Raw genomic sequence first — 26,632 nt, 5'->3', positions numbered from 1 at the left:
TTTAACTTGCTCAGCCCCTCACATTGACATTAGGGCCTGGTGGATAGGGAGGAAGGTGAAGGAGAGGGGGCAGTGAGCTCGATTTATCAGTAATTATGGACTGCTATTTTCTCTGTCTCCCGTCCATGTCTGCCCTGGGAAGCAGTAGCCATTCTTTAATCTTGACACCTGGTGATCATGTAACACAGGAAAGTGCCTATTAGAGGTGGAGAGAAATTGGAAGGGGCCTCTCTCTTGATCCTCTTTTAGGGGAGTTGGGGTGACAGAAAGACAGAGCATGGGAATACACGAATGAGGGGCTGACATGAGATGAAGGCTGAGGGAGTGAGGACAATTACAGAACTGGTTTTCAAAACTCCTGAGGTTTTTGTAGGGAAGCGAGGTTAAAGGGGAGGGGAGACTCGACATCTTTTTTCTTGAATATAAAAGAGGAAGTCTCGCCGAAGGACATGCGAATAATCAGGCTTTTGAGATGAACTAAAACAAGTGTAATAATGTGAAATTCAGCTGTAAAGCTGGTCTTTTTCTGTTGGTTCCTCTGGGCTTGAATTGCACAGTCAAACACAATCAAGATGATGTAGAAGGTAATTATACTTTGCTCTGGGATGATTGCACATCACATGATATAAGAAAGGTGACAAAGATGCAAGTGAAGGCAAATGCTGCATTTAAACCCCTTTTTATTTTGCCAGATACAAAACACAAGCTGGTATTCTCTGTGAGACAAAGTCTGTTTTTACATTGAGATCCAAGAACCCAAATAGATTAAATTCAGTCTTTTTATGAGTCTGGACTACAGTACATCAAACTATTTGCAATTTGATCTCTTCTGCAACACTTGAATGGCTGATACACTCGCTGCCTTCCATCAAAATGCAGAGGAAATGGAAATACACATTGACTGAGTCTCTTAACATGAATAATTTGTTGTCTCAATTGAGTGCAGTGGCTGCCAGTGCTGTGCCAGTTTGGCGCCTCACTCCATTAACACTCTTCTCTTCATATTGGAGTAACATGAAAGCATGCCAAGAATATTTTTGATCCACCTTAAGAGGGTTTTCTTTAGACTGAAAGGACAGAGTCAGACATACGGGATAATAGCATAAGTGTATGAACTATGAATAATCACAGAATCACAGATTAACACACAGCGGGCCTATTTGTTACGCTGAGATGCATTTTTGGCGCACATGCACACACACACAAAAAAAGAACCCGAATAAAATCCGACAAGCATCTGAGCCAGACAGGGAAATGATTTGTGTTTCACTGATTTGTGTTGAAATCAAAATGCTGACAATGTGCTGACGGAGAGAAGACGCACAAATATACACGGAACACGTAGAGGTATCTCATCCATGATTTAATCAGCCACAGTAAATAGTGAGAAAATGGGAACATTTCCTACTTATGCTGATAAAGTACCCATGCTATTCTATTGAAAAAAAAAACATGTCTGTGGTTGTCAAAATTTTACTATTTGCATTTTTATAGTTGAAAATACTTTAAAAAAAATGTATTAAAAAATGATATTCCTGTTTTATTGGTTATGCTTTTGTAATGGGACTCTCTTTGGGCATTTAAAAATGTTTATCAAGCATAATAAGTGATTCATTCAGTGTTACAGAACAATAGCATGGTAAATTATTTATTAACCATTTGTAAGGAAAGGCTTATTGAAAAGTGGTACATTCTTGTTTTTTATGTGTTTTTAGAGCACTTGGAATAACTAAAAGGCCTAAATATGTTTTTGAAGAGTAGTACAGCTCTTTAGAAATGGGTTGCTTTTGAAATATTGTGAAAAAACTTAAACTGAACCCCTCGTAGCTAAGATTGCGCATCGTTAGAATTTGAACGATTCCGGTTCTGATTCCAATCTTGGTTCGATTCTGGTTCCTAGCTACTCCCAAGGCAGGGTCAACGAACTAACTGTAGGTCCTTTTTGATGAAATAGTTTGAACTTTTTCATGAATTCTAATTCTATGAACTTTCTGGAGTAAACCACACTTTAGATTATGGTAACGCAAACACTTCCAGCAGATTCATCTTTGCAGCAGCATCTTCTTCTGGTTGGCAGACTGGGTCTCAACGATTCTATGAAAAAATTCAATGAGTCCTGATTCCAACTGAGTACTCTTTGAATAGTTTTGCATTCAATACAAAGAGATTACTTCTGATCAAACAGGTAAACTAATGACTTGTGCAAACAGGACTAGTTCCAGACCCTAGACCCATTTCTTCTATCGGAATGTCTGGGTAAATTTACCCGACCTTCACGGCATGCATGTGTCACAATTTCACCAGGTAGAGAAATCCATTCTTCTAGACGCTTCAGGAACCAACTGAGTACCTGAATAGGGGTATACTTGAAAATGGCCCAGTAGTCGCTGGGCAGGATTTGTGGTAACTCATGCTGGTTGATTGTAACTTACTGGGAACTAACTGGCATTTGTAAAATTTGAAGAGCTGCTGATGAAGCAGAATGGAGGGAAAAGAAAATCATAATTTCTAAACACCCGACGACCCCAACATTTAAATTAAGGCACCTTTGGTCTTCTTCAGAGCACTTTTGACAACACTGTTCATTCTGGTCTGCTTCACTTTTTACTTCATCTGCATGCTCTCCCGGTCATCCGAACATATTAAATTACTGCACACTTTGACGTAATAAAACTTTTAAGGTTATTAATATTTGTGAATCCCTATTGGCACTGATCAGTGACATCACTCACTCCCGAAACAGTCGTGATTTGCTGACATCTTAGCAGACATCCTACATCTGCATGGTGGCGCAGTGGTTAGCACTGTTGCCTCGCAGCACGAAGGTCGCAGGTTCAAACCTCGGCTGTGACCTTTCTGCGTGGAGTTGCGTGCTCTCCCCATGCATGCGTGGGTTTCCTCCGGGTACTCCGGTTTCCCCCACAGATCACAACATGCCCTATAGGTTATAAATTGTAAGTCGCTTTGGATGAAAGCGTCTGCTAAATAAATAAACATAAACATCCTGTATCCTGATTTTGCTGACATCATGAAAGAGCCGTTTTTACATGAGAAAAACAGGATGGCTCAGTCCTCTCAGTGGTTCAAACAGATCCATTGTGACCCAGAACATTCTTAGTAAAGATCCACCAATTCTCAGGGCTAGTACCAATTTCCTCTATTTATTTATTTTTTTGACTGCTCTGACCTTCGGATATTGATTCAGCTCAAATTTGCAGGATGCCCAAAGTAAAGGACCAATTCAATTTAATAAGGCTGGTTTGAGTGTCATGACTGAGGGAAGTTTCCTGACCCAAGACATGCAGAATTCACACTAGGAGACGTAGGTAGGAAAAAAATAAATGTTTTATTTTAAGGAGAACTAAAGGTGCACCGCCAGACGTGGCGGTGATGTTGAGCACAGCTCCGGGGCTGGGTCTGTTGAGACAAACACTGTCAGTGTTGGGCAGCGGGGAATAGAATTGCAGGACTCGGTTAGTAGTGGATCTTACTGTGGGGGCTGAAATCCAGAGCTTGGGAGGGTAGCCAGGTCTGGGGTGAGCAACGTCAGCGTGAATCCAGAATCCAAGGGAGGTGAGCGGTGGGAGAGCGGGTCGGTCCGGGTGAGGAGGGAGATCAGGCTTGGAGATGAAAAACCAGGTTATTGCAGGAAAGGTTCGTGGTGAGAATTCCTGATGAAGGGAAGGCAGAGGTCATAAAAAAAAAAAACAACAATGACGTACAAATATAAGGCAAGACTAAAGCTGTAGTTTTCTATAGTGGCAAGCGCTACCCAAGTTGAGTAATCTTCCGGCAAGGTGAAGTGATCTCCAGCTCCTTATAACCACATGAAGAAGATGAGGGAAATCATCGCAGCTGGCCGCTCTCCGGAGCCGCCCACCTGCAATGACTTAAGGTGATTAGAGGAATGCGCAGACTCACCCCAGATCCTGACACTGAGTTTTAGATTAACTGATCCCAGATCAAGCCAATCGTGCTCAATATGCTGAATCTGATCACGATTCATTTATTTTTTTCTCTACTTTTAACCTCTGTTTTTTATTTTCACTGTACCATCAATATTTCTTGGGCTTGTTGAATCTCCTCTAAAACTTGAGCTACAGGGTAGATAGAGACGGTATGAATGAAGCTGAAGCATCTCTGAGGTCTTTAACAGTTGAAAACTGAACCCAACAGTATTTTTAGTTATTTTCAGGTGATTCTATCATTTTTTTCTTATCAAATAACCGATCACAGCTAAACATATAGGAAATAGAGAATAGGGCATTCAATTTAAATGGAATCAGGCAGTAGTCGTGCTTCCACTTTTGTGGCCATTTTTCTACGAGTAGATTAGGCAAATTAAGCTGTTGGTGTGAAGCGTTGCAGTTTGTCAGACAGCAGGTAGTTTCCTCTGTTCTCTCTTATGCACATTTTCTAATGGATGGTTGTTGGGAATACTGCTTAGTCATTCCGAAGTGTTAGCTTCCGCACCACCCCAAAAGTTCCAGGTAGTATTAAAAGGACAATTAGGTCAGTTTTCTGTCGTAAATGTCTGCCCAGATAATCCGTTTGGTCCAGATTCCTGTAGAAGAAACAAACAAGTGGTAAGGTTTCTGAGATTAAAACTAGCCGCCTGTCACGTTAAAACTCCATTTTCCAAAGTGTTATATTATTTAATGGAAAGGCTAAATCAGACAAGTTTAGCATCAAAAGACAACCAGTGATGTTTTGGTGTGTTATCTTGGTGTGCTACATGCTGAATCAAAGAGCTACAGGTATCTAGCACAATGCAGATAATAGCTGTAAATTTTCATAGAGATTAACGTTTCTTTTTTTACTATATATTTTATAACATTTAAAGCTATTCAAATGTTTTAACACATTTGCATGAACTGCTTAGAAATATTTGCGATTGCTTGTTTTAAGATAGCAGTAGTTCGTTTCTCTCTCTTTATGTTTTTGAGGGCGCAATGGCGGCGCTGTAGACAACAGTGGCATCCTGACCAATCACAAGCTTGCGTTGTCTGTCTCAACTGACGGATGTTTAGAAAAGAGAGCTCGACTCCGTCCGTCCTTGTGGAGCTCTCCGGCAGCTCCGCGGGGACGTTGCGTGTCTCCGCACTGATGCAGACGGAGAAGCATGGATCAAGCTCTAGTATGAGTAGCCATCCACCATGACTCAATGGGGTTTTGAAAAGACAGAGCGCACGCACGCACGCACGCACGCACACACACACACACACACACACACCAAAATGTACACAGATAAATACATAGCAGTACTTCCTGTTAAAGGGTCAAAAGTTAACATCAGAGGGAGAATGGTCAGAGGCCGGCAGTAGTGGTCCCCTGCAGGAAGGAATCACAGCTCAACAGATCTAGTGTATTTTTTCTGGAGAGGAAATACATAAGGGCCTGATACAAGAGCAACCTAAAACAGATTATAAAACAACTGTAATACTTTGAAATTTATAAGCTTTACGGGTTGGGAATGATGATAGTCTAACACAAATGGTGACAAACTGAGCATTACTATGCAATAAATTAAGATCTGTGCATTTGACTGACTTTGTCAAAACCTTTATTCTGTCGTTAACTCATTTTTACTTTTATCATCACATCGCAAATATAACACAACCGCTGAGACTGTTGACCCAGTAATGCTACTCGGTCACAAAAAGAGAACTACATGCTGTGTCTGTTGGTTTCTAGCAAACAGAAAAGCATTGATTGAATTCTAGGGGACAAATACAAGCACACCCTTATACATTCACACAGATATCTGAAAAGCACACACTTGTATATAATCCCAATAGACCTCAGTGTTGCCTTGCTGATGGAGCCAGTGTTGTTGGTTGTAATGATGGAGAGGCCAGTGCAGGTGAGGCTGACTTTAGCAGAATCCTCTGCGGTGCTTTTGTACACTCAGCACACCGAGAAGACACCAATGTAGGGCGAAAAAAGGCAACAGAGCAGATTCATAGGGCTGAGGGGAAACGAAACGCCGCGGTGGGAGTTTTTGGCTGGTCTTCACTAGTGTCTGCCTGTTTTTGCAGGAGTGCAGCTCGTGCATACATATTACATTTGAAAAAGAAAACCATATTGACCTCAGATTATATTCTGAAAGTGTATTATTAAGTTCAGGCAAGATTCTACAAAGTGGGCTTTTTTCTGTGACGCTCTGTTCCAGTGTTCTTTTGTTCAAATGGTTCATCACAGAAGTCTTTTATCACTGTAATTGAGCTTAGAGAAGGTTTAATTGAAGGGGCTACTTCATTTTTAATTATTTCACCTCCAGGCTACTCTTGCTTTCATTACTTCTTCTAAGCCACACCTTTAAGCTGCTATTCTTTTACTCCCACCTTCTCCCATTGTCGTTTAAAAATTCCAAAGGCAACCTCATCCTCAGGTCATCATCCTGTTAAATAGCGTAGGCCTAAAATCCCCCCACCCTTTTCTTTTGACCAGCGAAAGAAACAACCACTGCTTCCCTTGTTAACCCTTTGATCCATCCAGACTCAAGGGAGGGCTTTTCAGACCTGGTACTAGCATGTGCCTGGCTGATCCTAGCCCAATCATACAACCTGGACTTATTGCGTCTACATCTGGTGCAAAAATATGTCCCCCGATCACCAGCTGAGACTGGATCTGAAATACTCTCTTCATATACAAACAGTAACCTGTGTCATACAGCTTCTACTAGCCGGGCATCCACAGGGTTATTGCTTTTTCTGTAAAATTACAAATAGAATCAGTGACTTGACCTGTTTAGATTGTAAAACTAGGAATGCACCGATATTAAATGTTGGGCCGATACCGATACAAATGTTGCTGTTATATATATATATATATATATATATATATATATATATAAGGTGTGTAATGGTTCACAGGGGAGTGTTGAACCGTTTTGGTTCAGTCCACTTGTGTACTAGCCTAGTGAACTTGACCAAATTCTTGCTTTGCAAAGTTTGGTCTAGACATGCTCCACTGGAACCTCTGCAGCCCAACAGCATTCTGGCTGGCCAATCACAGCTCTCTAGAGGGGTTTCAAACACATAAAGAGCTGTGATTGGTCCATAATGGTGGGCCAATCATAGTGCTCTATCTGCTTGGTGAACAAACCACAGAGCTTTATCCGCTTTGTGGGCCAATCAGGGCACTCTATATGCCTGGTGGGTGGGATGATGCAACAGAGTGAAACAAGAGTATGTCACATTCATTGTCCAGTGGAATGCGGAGATCATTTGAAAGACAACGGTAGAACCCGCCCCACAACCGAGAGCCGTCAATGGAGCGTTGCCAGACTAAATAATACATTTATTTAGTCTGGCTTGCCAGCCTACTTGTGTACAGTTTCGGTTTGTTTTTTCTGTTAAATAATGAATTTTTATTTGTGTGATTTAAGTGCAGCAAATAAAATTTCCTAGACGAGTTTATGCATGGTTGCTGTGTTGTGACGCATGATGGCTGCACGTGACCGATGTCCGTTTCAGAGCGGATCATACCAGTTGGCTGTTGTCACGCCCTGTCCTGTCTCCCGGTTTGGTTCAGTCTTGGGTCTCCGTTTATTGCTCCCACCTTCCTCTCGTTTCCCAATCACCTTAGATCCCAACCCTCCTGTATTTAAACCCCGTCAGTTCTGTGTCCTGTACTGTTTCATTGTTCCAGTGGCAGCGTGCTTAATAAACCTATGTTAATCTTTCTTACTTGCCTGCCTGTTTGTCTCACCTGCGTTGGATCCTCACCTTGTCTCCGCTTTGTCCACCGGCGCGTATGACAGCTGTTGCTCTTACTGTGGAGCCTGTAGAGATGCTGAACGGAGCGTCGCTTCGACCTGCCTTTCTCTCATACTGTGCCAGCACACAGTGGCAAAAATGTAAACAAGCACGTATGCTGAACTTTCCCTCTGGGACAATTTATGTAAAGTCTTCATCCTACAAGAAAAAATATAGCACGGAGGAAGCGCAATATTTAACACGGGTTTAAAAAATGAAACAGGGAGGTGTGAGGTGGTTTTTTAAGTCTTGCTGCAGAAATAAAAAGATCAACAGTCAAACACAACACTTGTCTGTAAGAGCGAGACTCAGCTTCGCAAAAAACCTGTGAAATAATTAAAGACATCATGCTAGATCAGCAGCCTGTGATGACACCTGGTTCTGCTCACTATAGGAGCCGCTTCAGATAGTAAATAAAAAAATATTATAGTAATATACAGAAAATTAATTGAACCGAGCTCTTAAAAACACTGAACCGAACTACGATTTCAGCATGTCGTCATACCCTTTATACACACACACACACACACACACACACACACACACACACACACACACACACACACACACACACATGCATATATATATATGTGTGTTTGTGTATAGGTACAGAAAATATTTAGACATCTGTCAATTTTTCACTTTATGTTATATTGCAGCCTTTTGCTGAAATCAATTCAAATAAAAATTTCATCATTAATGTACACACAGCATCCCATATTGACAGAGAAACAGAATTTTAGACTAACTGAAATGAAAAGAAAGAAAATTATCTTATATATATATATATATATATATATATATATATATGTATATATATATATATATATATATATGTATATATATGTATATATGTAATATAAAAATCACGAGGCATTTAACAAAAACAAAAAAATTAAAGTGTAGAAAACACATTTTTTTGAAATGATTAAAACATGTTTAAAATGACAAAAAAAATTAAAATTGTGATAAAAATGTAAAAATGTAAAGAAAGGGAGAGAGAAAATGAATAGGAAAAAGAGAAATTAGTGGATCCCGGGAAAGAAGGAATAGGTAGGGAGAGCAGAATAAGGAAAGGGTGATGAAGGTCACACCAAAGTCAGCTTGAACAAGTGAGTCTTCAGCTGTTTTTTTAAAGGAGACCACTGAGTCCACTGATCTCAGGCTCAGGTGGAGAGAGTTCCAGAGTCTGGGGGCCACAGCAGCAAGTGATCTGTCACCTTTGGTCTTTAGCCTGGTGCTGCACAACCAGTAGACTTTGGTCACTGGACCTCAGGGACCTGCTGGGGGTGTAGGGACAAAGAAGATCACCAATGTAAGATGGTGCTTGTCCATGTAAGGCCCTGAAATATCACATGGTCCTAAGTATTCAGACCCTCAGTATTTTGTAGAAGCACCCTTTTGAGCTAATACAGAGATAAGTCTTCTTGATAAAGATGGAACAAGTTTCTTACTACACCTGGATTTTGGGATTTTCTGCCATTCTTCCTTGCAGATCCTCCCCAGTTCTGTCAGGTTGGATGGTTAATGTTGGTGGACAGCCATTTTTAGATCTCTCCAGAGATGCTCAATTGGGTTTAGGTCAGGGCTCTGGCTGGGCCATTCAAGAATCCCGGCTGCTCCGTTTGGCTGGACAGCCTCCTCTAGGAAGGGTTCTGGTTGTCCCAAACATCTTCCATTTAAGGATTATGGAGGTCACTGTGCTCCTGGAAACCTTAAGTGCAACAGAAATTATTTTGTAACCATGGTCAGCTTGCCTTGTCACAATTCTGTCTCTGAGCTCTTCAGGCAGTTCCTTTGACCTCATGATTCTCATTTGTTCTGACATGCATTGTGAGCTGTACGTTCTGTTCTAGACAGGTGTGTGACTATCCTAATCAAGTCCAGTCAGCATAATCAAACACAGCTGGACTTCAAGGAAGGTGTAGAACCATCTCAAAGATGATCAGAAGAAATGGAAAGCACCTGAGTTAAATATATGGCTGTATTAGCTCAAAGGGTACTTCTACTAAATAATGAGCAAAGGATCTGAATACTCAGTCTTTTTTATAACTGCAGAAATGTTAATATTTTGTGGATGTGCATGTGTGTGTGTGTGTGTGTGTGTGAGAGAGAGAGAGATGATTACATACATCACTGTCACATGACTAAACAATTACACATCATCACCCCCCCCCCCCCCCCCCCCCCCGCTCTGAAACAGCTACACAAACAGAAGCAAGAAGAAAAAATATTAGCTGTTATTACTGGTCAAGTTTTTTTATCAGACAAATGTGTTAAAAAATGACTCACGTTCACGCATCTCTAATTAAAACACGAACACACTTTTGATTTGCTATTTTATTTATCATCCAAATATTTCAACATGCACATTGATATATCATGAAATATTAAAAACAAGTAAACACTTCAGTCATAACAACTCTGCTGAAAGAACGTACACAATTAAACTTTTGACCTCTTATGTTGTGACAGCACAGCAGCAGACCCTCAGGAGTTTTTTATTATTTGCTTTTTAACTACTTCACTCAGGTGCTTGGCGCTGCATACGAATGAGCGCACAGCTGTCATGCTGTTGCTGAATTCTATTTGATTCCAATAATCAGAAGCATTTTATGATTGTAGGACTGCAGTAAGTTCAATCAACACTAAAACAAATACATTACTAAGGCAGCATCCAAAAAGCTTCTCCGTAAACCGAAGATCAGTTTAGTTTCCGAGTAAAAAGTTTCTTTTTTTTCATTTTATCCAAACGATTTAGAAAAAAAACTGCACGTTTATATTGAATCAATATACAAACATCACTATTGTAAGAAATGTTATTTATGGTTTGTTCAAATTACATAATAAAAATAATAATAATTTGGGAACATTTGTGCAAAATTTCTTGAGATTGCTTGTCAGATTGAGCGTTTTGAGATTAAACTGAACTAAACTGAGAAGGTTTCCAGGCACATGCAATGTGTCTGTGCATGTTTTGCGAGGAAAATCGTTCAGCAAACTATTTGAACAAGCTTAAAGGCACTGTGCAATTTTGCTTGCTTTTAGCGCCCCCTTGTGCCCATTATTCACTGTTTAAACCGAAAATGAAACTTATCTCCTTGCTGTGAGTTTGTCTTTCTAACACCTTAATCTAACTACTGACATATTTCCTCAGCCTTCATCAGTGTCTGAAGGAGCGATTCATCACTAAATCAAACAAATCAGCTGTGTTTATGATCTAAAACATGCAGGAAACTAAAGCACCACCATGTCAGTTCCACTCCACTCAGCAGCTCCCTCCACCAGCTGGACCACTGGACCGGCTATTCTGAAGTTGCAAGTGCAATATTCTGGCCACAGAGGGCAGTGGGGTCTGTGTGACATTTAACCCTGTAAATGGTTATTTTAGCACATACTGGCTCAAGAAAATGATTTAAAGTGTGAAAAAGTTGCGTAGTATCTCTTTAAAGTTCCAGTGTTCCTGCCACTCACGTGGCAGGCTCCAGCTTGTTAGCCCAGGGTCCAGGAGATGGTAGATGAAGCAGGCTCAACTCAGGCCAGGCTCTGGGTGGATGTAGCAGGCTTAGGCTTGTTCGCCCAGGCTTTGAATGAAGTGGAAGTAACAGGTCCAGGCCAGGCTCAATGTAGATGTAGATGGCTAGGCTTGTTCGCCCAGCCTTTAGGTGTAAGTGCAAGTGGATGTAGCAGACTCCAGCTTTTTTACCCAGGTTCTCAGATATTGAACTATCACTTTTAAAAACAATATTTAAAAAAAAAAACAATAAAAAGCAGTAAAAAAAATCCTATAAAAATCTGGATAAACAGAAAAGTCTTGCAAAGATTTTAGGGCTTTTTGCAAAGTTCTTATTTTAGAATATCTTTTAATAATAATTAAAACTTTCTTCTTTATGTGGCATGATTGAACATGTCCCCAATACATCTGGAGAGTGTTTCACACCTGTATTTAGAGTTGTCCACTTGTGATGGAATTACCCGTTGTGCATGTTAACATGAGGTCTGAACAACCCCCATTTGTATCCAAACTCACAGCCATTCTTTTTGGTTAAATTGCCCACAAAGTATTCACTGAAGTGAGAGCATCTATCAAATGCTCAATTTGACCTTTCCAATGATGCTAGCTGCCTGTCTCAGTGACAAAAGCGTTTTGAATTTGCATCCAAATTTAATCATTTACAATCTGCTTGCAGCGTTGCATCCATCTCCACACCCGCTGCTCTTGTTTGAAATGCTCATGATTTTCTCGTTGGTTCCAGAGGGAAATAAGGAACATTCATATTGGAATGCTTGTCGAACGTGTGTGTGTTGAGAGAAGCCACCGATTAGTGACAACTTTTTCTCATATTGTGACATTTTTACACGTTTTATTCTCTGATTGCATGCTTTCTTCCCTAATCATTTTCTCTCTCCCTTACATTTTCAGTCACAATATTTTTCTCATTTAAAAATTATTATTAATCATTTTTTTATATTTAACTTACTTGTTTTTGATTTTGTGAAACACCTTGTGATTTTCTTCTTGAGAGGTGCTATATAAATGATTGTTTTATATATTTTTTTCTTTTATGAGGTAATTCATATTTTGAACACTGGACATTTAATCAACTTTACCAAGGTCATAATACCAATTATTTTTTTCAGTGTAGATTTGTCTCAATGTCTGCTGTTTGTCTTTCTTCTTGTGTTGTTTTTAAAGTTAAAAAAAGATTAAATTAGTTCAGATTTGTGTGATTTAGCCCCTCTGTACCACCCAAGCCATTAGGACTTTATTTTTGCCATAAAGTTCTGCTCATTTTGTCTCGTTTTCTAAAGATTTCACTCTTTATGACAGTATCAAAAGGTCATGTTCCCCGTTGTTATTTCTTTAAGGAAACCTCATGATTGATCAAACTTTTAGCTACTCTAAGGCTTTAAAAAATGGCTTTAAAGGTGGAATGTTCTGTTCTTAAAAATGGAAAGAGTTGATGACTAATTCTATTTTTACTGGTGTGAAAAAAGCTTAAATTTAGTCAGTAATTTTTTTACCTAATCACTTTTACTATTGTGAATATACTAATGCCATTAAAATATTCTAATAATCTTCTTTGCTTTAGTTCCAAAATACTCAGTCTACATGTTGCAGCTTAAATTTGACAGTTCAAGCACCGCAAGCACTTCATACACCACAGCAGGACAAATAACTCACAGCCTAACCATCTCATTAAAATTTAAATTGTAAAGAGACGATTGCTGTCTTTCTTGAATGCAAACATTTGAGGAAGACCTTCGAAAAATCACCCCTGTTGCCGCCGGGCTCATAGCGGGAGTTTGGAAGAATTGGGTTTTGAATAATTCAATAAGTAGGGGAACGGCGTTATTGGCAGTCATGCATTTAGGTCTCATTCGGTGCATATGAGAACAGATGAGCTGAATTTGTATACAGAGATGAACATTTTACAAGATTTACATCTAAGATTGCTTCAGAATGGGAAAAAGAACAAATAAAAAAAATGACGAGATGGAGGGAGGGAGGTTCATTACCTTGTGGCAAAACCCCTCTGAGCTACAGCATATATATAAAAAGAGGACAGCCAAAGGGAGAAATGCAGCAACAGTGAAAGAGATTCAATAGAGAGAGGTCAAGAGCACTCTATTTTCAAAGTCAGCATAGAGAATAGGAACATGTTGGCTGCAATAACCCAGATCAAGAGCACTTTTTTTTTTACAAATGAAAACCTACCAAGAAAAAGAAGACAAAATACATATTCTAGAAGAGAATTGGTTTTAGAACTGAAACACTCTAAAGATGCTGATGATGATACTTTTATGTAATTTTTTGCATCCCATTAAAGATGCATGCAACCAGCTCTTTGTTCAACGATTTTGAACATATTAAAGTCACGGTGTGATGTTTATATCCTCAAATTAAAGAGCAGGATCACTGAGAAACCATTTTTACTCATTATTTTTGAAGATGATCAGTAACTCTGAGTAACATACAGGTTGAATGTGAAAACACTCTTCAGCCCCTATTTCCTGCATTAGCTTCTGATGGAAAATAGACGGGAAAATGCTCAGTTCTAAAAAGCCTGAAAGATCTATGTCACACTGTCATGAAACATTCATGAATTCACCCATCTTGACTCACGACGGAGAAGGCTGTTGTTGTTTTAGTGTCCAGGAAACAGCAGAGAATGTCTCACCTAGTAGAGGCTAACCTTTAGCATTAGCAACTCCACAACATGGCAGAACTCCTCCAGTTTGTGGAGATTAAACATCAGCGTTGCAGAGTCAGTGTCAGAGTTGTGTTGCTTTTAGCCAATCAGAGCTGAGATGTCCAAATATCAGGAAATATGACTCCAAAATCCACCCACCCCCCGAGAATTACTTACAAGCAGGCATGTGCAAGGATGGGTGGGGGGGTGCACCTGCCCCTTTTGTCCAAAGGACCCCTTTTCACATTCAGCATGTCTTTTGATACGTGGATAAAGGTCAGGCACTAGGACCAAGCGGAGGGTAGCTGCCTCAAACTGAAGCCTGTTTACCCTTAGACCTGCACACAAGCTCATTGATTGGCTCTACCGTGTCCAGCTAACATGTGATTGGCCGTCCCTGCTGTCACTTAAGGTCTCAGAATAAAAATAAATAAACAGAAACATGTTTGATCAGGAATCAGTTTACAATTCTAAATGTCCCCCCTTTTTTTTTTACTTTGAGCACCCGCACCTTCAAAGGTCTCTGTGCTGCCCTGCTTACAAAGCATTCATTCCTAATAGAGACGACTGCAAATGTATTAAAAACATGAGTACATTTGACCTTCAAAGCAGAATTTATCAATGGTTTTATTCTGTAATCTCCAAGAAAATAAAAGTGACCAATATGTTGTATGTGTTGATTAAATTTCAAAGGTTAGCAGATCAATAAATGTTTCAGTTCATACAGGGTGAGTTCTAGCTGTAGGGGAGATTGAGTTTGTCACCGAACAAACCATCTTTATAACTCTGATGTCTAGCTCAGTACATGCACAAAGCATAAATATAATACAGAACAGCTTAGCTTTGCAGTGCTTAATCTGCATAGAATTGAGCTGAGAGAACTCTCTCTTTTTTTAATTTCAACCATCTGCTCTGCGTCTCTGCACATTTTTGCTGATTTATGGAACACACAGAGCCTGCGCTTGTTTCCCTTCTTTCCTTCCCATTTTACAAATATAGGGCTTTTGAATTAGAAACAATAGGATCAGCGACCGCTGCCATGACACCCCTTCCTTCTGTTGCAGAAGAGCCAGGTGGCTGGTCAGGGAGGGGAACTCGGTGCCAAAGTTGCACGATAATCAGTTTGTCAAAAGATGAGCAGAAAGTGAACATCAAATTGAGATGAAAATGAGGTCAGTGTTGTCAGAGATGGCATTGCATCAGAATTTAGGAAGCTAATGAGGATTGCAAAAGCACACAGAAACAACCCGCTGCAGCTGGGAGGAAAAAAATAAACGCTCTTTGCATAATGCCAATGGTCCAATCTCCTGAGAGAACAGCAGCTGTTATGTACATGCTGTTTGTCCAAAATGCAAAAAGAAGGAAATTGTCCTTAAAAAGTTGGGAAAAGTCTGGGAAAATATTTAGGTAAAGACCAAGATTTCTGAGAAACATTTCTTTACTTGTACTTAATGAAATATGATCAGTCACTCTGAGTTTAACATACAACCTGAAAATAGTCTTCTACCCCTATTTCCTGCATTAGCCACCGATAGGAAATAGACGGGAAATGCTCGGATTAGACAATCCCTAACCCTAAACCTATGGACTCACCAATCTTGGCTCGTGATGGGGAAGGTTGAGTTGACTTGGCATCTAGAAGAGAGCAGAGCACGTCTCATGTATAAGCTAATCGCTATCATTAGCACATCTCATGTAGAGGCTAACTAGCATCTCCACAACATGGCAGAAATCCTTTAGGTTTGTGCTATTTGTGGAGAATAAAATCATGAAGGATGCAAAGCAAGCGGAGTCAGTGGTAGAGTCACATTTCTGTTATCCAATCAGAAGCAAGAAGTTCAAAGATCTGCTCACCTCTGCTGTGACTCACTTGTAGCTCCTGAAACAAGAGCGCCAGAGCTTTTTTCCCTCAGGGATTGACTCACAAGGCACTCAATCATACTAGAGACCACTGTAAATGTGATGAAAAAACAAGCAAACTCGATCTTTGAGTTTGTTTCCTTTGTTGGTGTGTATTCATGTGACGGTGGGAAATAGTCGTTGTTCACAGTTCATCATGGCAGGAATGGGTATGGGCAAAACATATTGTGTTGTGCAAGCTGCATAATGTGAAAACTGGTGAAAATCCAGCATGAGAAAACCAGAGCCGTGTGTTTTCCCACCAGAGCCCTCGCACACACACACACACACACACACACACACACACACACACACACACACACACACACACACACACACACACACACACACACACACAATCAGGATAAAAAAAAATCACACTTTCACCTTGATAACATCATACTTCCTCACATATGTCTTCCGAAAATATTATGCGGTTATGTAAACCGTTCGCAGATTCACAGGATCCTCGCAACACTTCTTCACACCCTCAATGGCACCGATGGTGTGATTTGAGTAAAACGTTACAGACACAAGTAATTATGACGGATCAGTCGCTGAAAAGAGAAAGAATAACAAAAAAGGAGAGGAAAGGAGGACATGCTGTTTTAATTATACTCATAATTACATCAAAACAATGTATTAATGAGGTCTGAGGTTTATTACAAAATCCTGTCATGGTTTTTATTTTATTGAACTGAGATTGAAATGTGTGAAAGCAAGCTTAATTCACCTTGCAGAGTCTTGTAGACACTCTGGAATAAACACGTCTCCCTCAGAGATAAACTTGTCCACGCTTGCCTTTGACACAGACCTTTTGGGCCTTGTCAGTAGAAACCGTACAGTAGATAACATCGCTTGACATTTACATGCATGGGCAAGGCGGAGCAGCAACTCCAACAGTGTCATTTACATCCTCCCACTGACACTGTTTCATGTCAGGGAGATCTTTTTGGGTCATTTTTACGGCGCTTAGAAAGGTGAAAACGCATTCTTGCTTTTTCTTGTCTTTTATCCACACATCAGGTAAACTTCAGAAAAGGAAGCAGGTTTGGGAAATCTGTTAAGGTTGGTGGATAGCACCCAGGTCTTCAGAAGGAAAGACTTTTCCCGGTGAGGTAATTCAAAGGAAAGCAGTAGGTGGTTCTTCATCAATAAAACCACATAGTAATTAGAGAAAGCACTTGAAAGCCAATTTGCGAGTTGACAAATGATCAATCTTCATCTTTCACGCGGCCACAGTAGCCAACAGCGGCGGCGGTGGACATGGTGACGAATGGCTGCTCGGTGCTACACCCTGCATCTTTTTTTTTTCTTTTGGTGCAGGATCGTGATGCTGGCTGAGAAGCTTCTGTTTCTCCTATCAGCTCCAAACACCTTCTCTCAGAAAGAACTGAACACGAAAGCAAACCAGTACAGCCTCGCTTGTTTTCCCGTTACGCACTTAAACGACATCAAGTTTGCTGCTGATAATCCCTTTTGTGATGCCGTTCGGCATGTTATTGCAAAGGGTCGTACAATAAAATAACCGACAAGAAGGAAAAATCACAATGTTTTCCCATTCTTCTTTATGGGAAAATATTTTATTAGACAAATTAATTCCATTTCATTATTCCATGTTAAATTTAATTATCCTTAGGTGAGTCAGCAGGAATAATCTATCCAAGTCACACATGCATAGACAAATAAATAAATAAATAAAGATTGGACCTTTACTGCTGAGTCTTTGCTTACTCCGAAACCTTATTAATTAGTTTGCTTTATGACAGAGACAACTCCTATTTAGACCCATCTCATAAACCGCCCCCACATTGCTTCTGTTCTGCTGGGCAGTTATTAAATCAACCTCCGAGCACTCTCCTTGCACCGCTTCACATGACAGATGCAACTGACTTCCATCTGCCGCTCCTCTCCCTGCATTTCATCGATTCCCCCTCTACCAGAATAGATTTGGGTACAATAATTCAGCAGGCAGGTAAATTGGAATAACTCGGACCATTAGTGAATTAGTTTGCTCTTTAAAATCAGACATTGATCCCCCGGGCTGAGCTGATTGGTTGCTGACCAACCAGAGAATTTAATTATCAAACAGAGCGTTGCTTGCTCAGCCGTGGTTTCTGAAGGTCAGGGTGCTACTGCAGCTTTTTTTTTTTTTTTTTTTTAACCTACCCTTACTTCTTTTTTTTTTTCTTTAAAGAAACTACAACCAAGGCAAGAGCTTTGGTCAGGGGAAGACTCATGTGGAAATGACATTAGACATGGTCAACCTTCTCATTCCTCTTGTGCCCTCAAGCGATTCCAACAGCAACGCCATCGCCAAGCATTTCTAGACGTAACCGTAACCCGAGCAATGATAATCCCGTGGATTCAGATGGCTCGGCATATTTAGATGTAACCCCGCTCTTTCTCCATTCTGTCAATCCCCACCATGAGTCTGGCATGTATCTCACAAAAGCCCCTCCAGTCCCCTTGAGGTTGTATTTATATGAACTATGTCAAAATAACCCAAAGGAATACAAAAATTCATTTTGAGTCTGCCATCCATCCATAACGTTGCGTCAAAGGTTTTGCTTGAGTACGTGCATAACGCCAGTATCACTGGGATATAAATCCACTCTGAGGCAGCTGTGCTGATAACAGCTCAGAGAGAACTCCATCTGCTTCTACCCAGTCAGTTCCTTTGACAAATTATATGGAATATAAATAATACATACTGGTGACCAGGTTTCATTGGAAAGATGTATTGAAATATCCACTCGAATTCCCCCAGGACTACCTGTCTCTCTGCAAAAAGCTTCACTCTTTACTGAACCCGTGCCTCCTTAGGATTTAGAATACAAATAAGGAGAACAAGCCTCTCCATTCTTATGAACTTTATAGAATAAAGAGGGACACTTAGGCCCCCACACAGGGGAGGGAGGAATTGATTGGCAAAGCAAGTGACAAGACCAGAATGGAGATTGAATCATGTTGAAAGAAGCAGAATGGAGGAGGAGTTGCAGCATGAATAAGGCTGTTTAAAAAGAGGATGGAGAAAACAAGCCTCCCTTGTTCTGCCTGGTGATTTCCTGAAGCTGACATCCTCCCCTTTTTACCCTGCTTATTCAAGGGTAAATGTGATTCTCTTTCTTTCTCTTTCTTTCTTTCTTTCTTTCTTTCTTTCTTTCTTTCTTTCTTTCTTTTTTACAGATTTACTCAGAAAATTACAACACACACAAACACACACAGAGTCTACGAGTGTAACTAAATCAAATGCATTTACGATCTGGTATTGGCCAGCTTTGTGATCTCCGCACAAACACAAAAGATGGGAAATCCATTAGAAAATTTGTCAAGAGGAGGAAGAGTAGAACTTTTGAAAAATGATTGTAGATTGCCGAGTCTTTGGTACAGATGTAGTTCATTATCATTTTTTCCCCAAAAATATCCCCACAGTGGTTGGTCATGTATTGTTTTTCTGACGATTAACTTAATTATACCAAGGTTTACGGCGTTGATCAGTGCGTGAGAAAACCAAATTACTTTGCTATGTCAGCTAAAGTTGCATGTAAATGCATTAGTCTGGTTGAAATAGAACAGGTTGTAGTAGAGCTGACATACTCAATAATGCATTTGGAAACTAACTTCCTTTGCATGTAAACAGCTCAATCAAGCTGATACCAGTTGGACACTCATGAGATCACGGAATAGGTATTCTTATATCATTCCCATAATGTAACATGTGTAACACCATCAAACAGTACCGTACGCCGTGTTATCGTTGTCCATTATTTTGGCCATTTTGCATATCCTGTTTTGACTCCATCAGCTTCCCTCCTGCCAACATATGTTTACTAACTGTGATGCTATAAGCTAAACAAAAGATTCAAAAAGTGTCTTTTGCCACCTACTGGAGTGGACAAGACTTCATTCAGTAATCGTGTTTTCTAACATACATGTAGAATAAAGGCTGCACTTGTTTCATTACTTCAAGTAATTTAAATCATTTAAGTTTTGATTTTTTCTTAACACATTACTCTTTATGATAATTTTTCTCATGTTAAGGAAACCAAATTATTAGAAACCAGTGTTGGCTGGTGATTTAATTTTGTTCTTTGTTTACACAGTGTAGTAAAAATATTGTTTTTTTTACCTGTGTAAAAAAAAACAACAAATGAGTAACGAAGATAAACATGGAATGAACATACAAAAGAATGTATGTCGAATGTTAGATGTTGGATGCGCTAACCACAAATCTCCACAAGAGGACACCAAATTATCATTTTTATGATAGAATCCACGTTTTCTACCTCAACACCCAATGACGCTAAATAAAAAGACTAAGATAAAGCTAAATACACTTATCAAGAAAAACACTTTCCTCTTTACAACAATATAAGTACCATTAATCAAGGAACTCAGCAGCAACACAAAGCTAATTTCATGAAGTCAAAAGCATAAACTCAGTTTTACCTTTGCTGATTGCGCAGAGTTTCCGGTTCTGGGTGAACATCTTGAGCTGAGCTGAGACCCCATCCGGTTTCTGTCGCAAATTTCTGCGACCAAAGGCTCTCCTGTTCTTTGTATTGGAGATAGATCCAGCTTGCTTGAACTTGTTTTAGCGTAGGTCTTTGGTAAAGATTGCTGCACCTGAAAAAGGACAGGAAATACCTCACAAGATTTGATCATGGTAAAAGTGTGCGAACATTTTCAACCTACACTTAAATGCAGATTATACAAAGCACTTATAGTCTGTATGATGTGTAGATCATTAAATAAATATATTTTGTGATTTATATCTTCTTCTTCCTGTAAAAATGGTGGGGTGGCACTTTAGCGCCCCCTATGGATGAGCCGTTGCTATTAGAAACACACACAAAATGTTTATAACATTAACACAATGTTGGGGAATCAATACATAATTTCTAAAAGTTATATATTCTGCTGCTCATTGGCTAGTTCAGGTCTGTGCAGAGGAGAGTGAGGTGCAAACTTTTTTTTTGAAGACCTAATGCCTCATTTATAAAACTGTGTGAAGAATTTTTACTAAAAGCTTTCTTAAACTTAGCAAGTCAAATGTTCTTAAGCAAATTCATGTTTGGGACCTATAAAACACTGCTACTGCACAGCTGCACACAATTCTTGCTTTATAAGTAACACCCATCCTAAAAAAGTGCTCAGGTGTTTCTGGATCACATCCCACCTCCTACTCTGCAGCCATATACTATTGTGGAATTAATTTGGTCGTGGGAAGGTTTTTATTAAATAAAAGCATGGACAATGACTAGTGCATTTTTCAGAACCCGTTTGGTGCTTAAGACAACGGTGGCAAAGGAGTTAGCTGGAGGGTTGCAGTTTTGTGTCGCCTGTTGCTGTCGTTGTGTCCTTGAGCAAGAGACTTAACCTGCTTTCCCTGCTAGAGGTGGTCAGAGGGACCGGTGGCCCCTGTGTACGACAGCCTGGCCTCTGTCAGTGTGCCCCAGGGCAGCTGCGACTACATCGTAGCTCATCACCACCAGGGTGTGATTGTAGAACCTCAGAAGGCATGATATCAAATACAGGCCATTTTATAAATAAGGCCCCTGTGCAAAGGTGTGCTTGTTATTCACACAGGGAAGCATAAGGTGTTGTTAGATATCTTCCACCTTACGGGCCATGACAGGCCCTTCGCAGAATCCAGCCAGCTGTGGTTCTGCTTGTTCTTTTGTTGCATGTTCTGCTGCCTCTACAGAACAGTAACAAGTGGCATTTAACTTTGCTCAGATGCAAACTTTGCACATCTTGTGGAGGCTGCAGAACAAGGTCCCAAATAAAAAAGTGAGCTGTTGAGAGGTGTCACTTAATTTATAAAAAAAATCCTATCCATCAAAATGTTTTTAGTTTGTATTAAGCTACTTAAAAACAGCGTCACACATTGTTTTTCGAGAAAAAATGTGCAGCCAACTTAACGTTTCTACTTTTCACCACAATCGCAAGAAATTGAGATATTTTTAAAAATGAATTCAACCCTCTCAACAGCATGACACTCTTGCAAATGAGGGTTAAGATATGTTAATATACCAAAATAATTTTCTTTATGATAAAAAAGAAACCGTTAAAGTTAAAGGTCAGACCGTACTACTCTAATATTATCAATGAAACAACAATCATTTCAGCAAAAGCATCAAATTATTGTGAGTCTTCTGATTCCTTTGCTGATGTTTCACAACTCTCCTTGTGGCTGTTATCTACCTTGACTGATATCACCCAAAACCAAACAAGCCTAAAATCCGTCATCATCAATCTTGCGTTGTCACTACTGTTTTGTCTACATGAGGGACGAAGAGGTGCTGCTCTGGCTGCTGTGTTTGATGGCTGCTGCCCTCAGCGCTGCTGTCTGTGTCAGCCATCATGCTACTAACTCGGTTGCTGGCATCTTCACTGGTGGTTCGGAGGAAACAACGGCACAAGACCAACATAGATAAAGACTGTTAAACTGGTTAGTAAAGGTAAAGCAACCAAATTAAACCAGCTCCTTTGCCCTTTAATACCGCATTAGGCAAAAGTGGCAGAACTTTATTTACATACCAGATTCCAGTCATTTAAATGCTAAGTGTAATAATAGTTGCAATCACACATTCTTTGCACTTCTTTTATTTCTGTAGTCTGACTCAGCTTAAACCCTATTTCCTATTAATTTATCAACTTTATTTGACTCCACTCGCAAATTGCAATCATTACTATGGGTGCAGAGAACAGTGCATTTAATAAATTTGATTTTTCTTCAGAATGATTGTTTGGATCCTTTTTAATGACAAGATGAATAGTTATTTGGAAGAATTTTGTCATTGTTTTAGAGTTGGCTGATTGTACTCAAGGCTGTAAAACAGACTTAATGAAAAGGGAAATTAAATATTTTTGGATTAACTCTAGCTTTGGTACAAATTCTGTCCTGCCTCCATACTTCCTGGTTCCAGAGTCAATTACATTTGAGCATGCTGGGTTGCCAAGTCTTTGCCGACTCTTAACACGGTTAACACGGTTAACAGTGAATTACAAACGGTTGGCTCTAAAAATTTCTCAAGCTACTTTTTTCATTTACTAAAAACTCTAAATTACATCTACTTATCAACTTACAGTGAGTGACTCGTCTTTGCTCGCCCTCTATAATCTATTGGTGCTGATCTGTAGCTGGCAACAGTTGCTCAAAGCGGACTCATTTGTTTGATACATAGACTGTGTTATGTCCGGCTGTTAAATCAGATAGTGGCACGCGTAGGCAAGACTCCTTTTCCAAAGCTTTATTCAAACCTGCGTCACATGTGGTAATATCAGGCATCCATCTTATCCCTCTAATGTACTTCTTCTCTCTTTTTATCTCTTTCTTTTAACCTCTACTGCCCCCTAGTGGAAAACACAACATACTACAGTAACTAAATCTGACCACAGGATGTCAGTCTCACTTCATGCACATTTGAAGTGACACTAATTGCATACGTATATATATATATATATATATATATATATATATATATATATATATATATATATATATATATATATATATATATTTCCTCTTGTTTTGGTTCAGTTTATTAGATGGACTGTTTTGTGATTAATGCCTTTCTAACATATCCGGACTCCTTGTTAGCTCATCCATGTGTGAAAAATGATGCTTAATGCTCACTGAACCAGTCTTTCAACATTTGCACCCCATCAATTCTACCAATGTCCTCTAGTTACAATGCTCGTTTAAACAACCATCTCTTAGGGTCGCTTCAGACACGCAAAGCTATTCATTACATCAGTTTAAGGTGAAATGAATAGTTTCCAGCTGAAGCGCATTAATCACTGCACCACTTTTTTAAAATGGGAACCTCTTACCCATTTGCTTAGACAAATCCAGGCGGTGACTTTATTTAGCCGGGCGGTGTATAATTCACACTTTGCCATTCTTCCGGTAGAGTGGATATCAGTGAGGAGCAGGCCACCAGTATCTCTATAATGCTGCTGTTCTCTCAGATGTGACATTGGCTCTCGTATCTCTTTTGGGGTGGAGGCCTTGAGCTTTAATACATACATGTTGTATTTTAAGGTGGCTTATTCAGTAATAACAGCTCATTTGACTGTAACTTTAAACATGTTGATGTCAAATAAAGCTTTTTAAAAACCTCCAACCTTAGTATTAGTTGAAACGCTGTTGTTGTGATTAAACTTTATTATGTCCAACTATGTTTTTTTTATCTGTCTCTAAGTATTTCTCTTACTTTGTAAACTCTGCCCTTAGGTAATCGGCTTTCTTGTTGATGCACAATAATTAAAACTATTTAAAGAATTGATGGTGTTGTGTTTAAATCCTCAGTGTCAGACTCCTGTTTTTTATACTACTGTCTCTTTGAAATTCTGCCAAAACATTGAACTGCTACTGGAACAGCATCGACCTGTTTCCTGCTTTCAAAACTTCTCAGGTCAATTTGGATTCAAGACCCTTAACTTGTGATTTTGTCCTGCGTGTATTTAGCATCACCTCCTCCAGGTAATACCTATCATTTCTCAGTGGCTCAACATTTCTTTTGTTTGTACTCATTACAAAAAATGTTTTTAAGAGGGAAAATAATCAAGATTATTTATTAATTTCCTAAAATCAGAAGAAAAGCTTTTTAAAAGGAGTTCTAAGGGAAGACGACCATTTATGTGCTTACTGCACCACCAGGCTCCAACCCCAAAATAGTCCATCATCTCACTTGTTATGGGTAGTGCTCTTTGCCAGAGTGCATTGATTCAGAAAGGAAACACCGCTCAACCTTTCCTTTTCTCTCATCTTATTTATTTATTTATTTATTATTTACATTCACTCACTTAGGAGTGCATGGGTTGCTTTAATTGTGATCGATTTGTCACCCTTTCCTTCTCTAACGACATCTTTCTCAGAGCATTTTCCACTTCATCAACTGCTTCTCTCTTTTCACAGACGATCTTTCATTTCTGAACCCAAAATATACTTAAAATTCTATAAATGTTTCTGAGTTTGTGCAATGCGACTGACCCAATGACTTCTAACTGTGCAGGATTATTCTGCTTGGTCAACCAGAATGCCATTTATCTTTCAAAATAAGTTTTGGTCTAAAGTGTGATGAACATGACTCACAAAACAAAAAGTCATCTGCCAATTCGAATAAGTCTAACTGTAGCATGCAGGACAAACACCAACATAAAGAATTGACTCCCAGCAGTAATCAAATGGGGTTTATTCTCTTCATGAGGCTACGTGTAGATAAACACTCACCTTCTAAGCTTGCAGGGATCTAAAGAGCAAACAAGCCTCAGGTTATGGAAACAAGCAGACCCCTGGTTGGACTCCAAAGGTGATTTTTGTCCCCCTTTTTTAATGTTACAGAAACAACCAGGAGTAAATAATGCTTTCAGTGTTAAGGTGCAGCGTGTTGTTAATGACGGGGTCTTCAGTAATACCTTAGAGCAGTCACTTGGCAAGGCATTTGGAAGCTGTTACAACTTAAACTGCTATTTAAACATGCAATCAATAAGTTACACGTTTCCGCTGTTCATTCTATATGCTAAGGTGCTGCCAATTTTTCAAAGCTTCTGGCATCTTAGAGAAACGAGTAGTGGCTATTTTTTAGAGGTAATGTTAGAATGTCAGTGATTGCTTGCTAACAGTAAAATTGTTTTAAAGAATCAATAAAAATTTAAGTTTTTCACATTTAGTGGCTTAATGTTCATGTTTTTATTAACTGTTTGGAAATCACCAAGATGCCTGGTCTTTTTGTTGCCTTCTGTCTGTTCTGTTTCTTTTCTCAATGGGATTTTTTGATACATTGTCCCTTGTTCTCCCACGGCATTGGGCAGTAATGTGAAGGCAATGAGGCTTTTGAAGTCAGGGCTAGATTTTGTAATGACCTTCCTGAGAAGATTAAGACTGGAAAGGCTTTTTTAATGCCATATTTGAGTAATTTAGCTGGATTTTCTAACATTTCTTTGATTTTATGGCTTGTAGAATATACTTTAGCTTTGTGTTTGGAAGTGTTTTATTTTCTTTAAAGCAGTATGATTGTGCAGTTGCTTTTATGTAAAGTTATGGCTTATTTGCATAATAAAATGGTCATAATCATCAGATGGACCATAATAGAGAGTATTATCTTCAGTGGTTCTTTGTTAGATATCAGGAAATGCACTTCCTATTAACCTGGGTATGTTCTCATTGCAACGTTCTTTGGTATTTATTACATTTTTGTTTATGAAGAACACGTTATTGAGCTCTCCTGCTTCTGCTTGGAGCTTGGTTCATATTTGGTTCTTCCCCAGCTTGACCACAAAATGTGCCACTAGTAAACCCTTAATGACACACAAATAGGGAATGGTTGTGATTTATTTTTATTTTTTGGCTGTTATTTTTTGATCAAAGTTCCGTTGGTAGGTGCTTTGCAAAGATACAAATCAAAACAGCAAGAGCATTTATTCTATTACCGTTGATGCACAGGATCATCATACTCCATGCAAATAGCAAAAACCTTTGGAATGATATGAGTAGATTTAATAACAGCATCACTCATAAAAAGTTTTAATTACATATATTTATTTTTTTGTGAATGAACGCCAAATCTCTAAATGCTCTTTCTTACTGGGACGTTTATACTAGCACCTCGTCTGAGTGATTTAGCCAAAGGTCTACCAACTCACTTCCCTCTGTTGACTGGAATAAACTTAATGGACAATCTGCCAAGTAAAAAAAAACAATCTGGAATATTTGCCAAAGGGTGTGAGTTTAAAATTTGAGAATTCATCTTCCACACAGTCTGACAT

General features: G+C 39.3%; 1 protein-coding gene and 1 long non-coding RNA gene across 2 annotated transcripts in view; one reads left to right on the top strand and one right to left on the bottom strand.

Annotated features, from left to right (window-relative positions):
• The window catches only part of brinp1 (bone morphogenetic protein/retinoic acid inducible neural-specific 1), a 194,516-nt gene that overhangs the window by 17,341 nt on the left and 150,543 nt on the right, over window positions 1-26,632 (top strand). The gene's annotated exons all lie outside the window — the stretch shown is intronic.
• On the bottom strand, window positions 3,328-3,582 carry LOC139070482 (uncharacterized). The gene is made up of 2 exons (XR_011520978.1): window positions 3,492-3,582; window positions 3,328-3,417 (listed from the first exon to the last, which is right to left on the bottom strand). It is a non-coding gene; the product is annotated as an uncharacterized lncRNA (long non-coding RNA).

The sequence above is a fragment of the Nothobranchius furzeri genome, chromosome 6 (assembly GCF_043380555.1).
Source record: "Nothobranchius furzeri strain GRZ-AD chromosome 6, NfurGRZ-RIMD1, whole genome shotgun sequence".
Lineage (NCBI taxonomy): Eukaryota > Metazoa > Chordata > Actinopteri > Cyprinodontiformes > Nothobranchiidae > Nothobranchius > Nothobranchius furzeri.
This window is presented reverse-complemented; position numbering and strand designations above follow the sequence as displayed.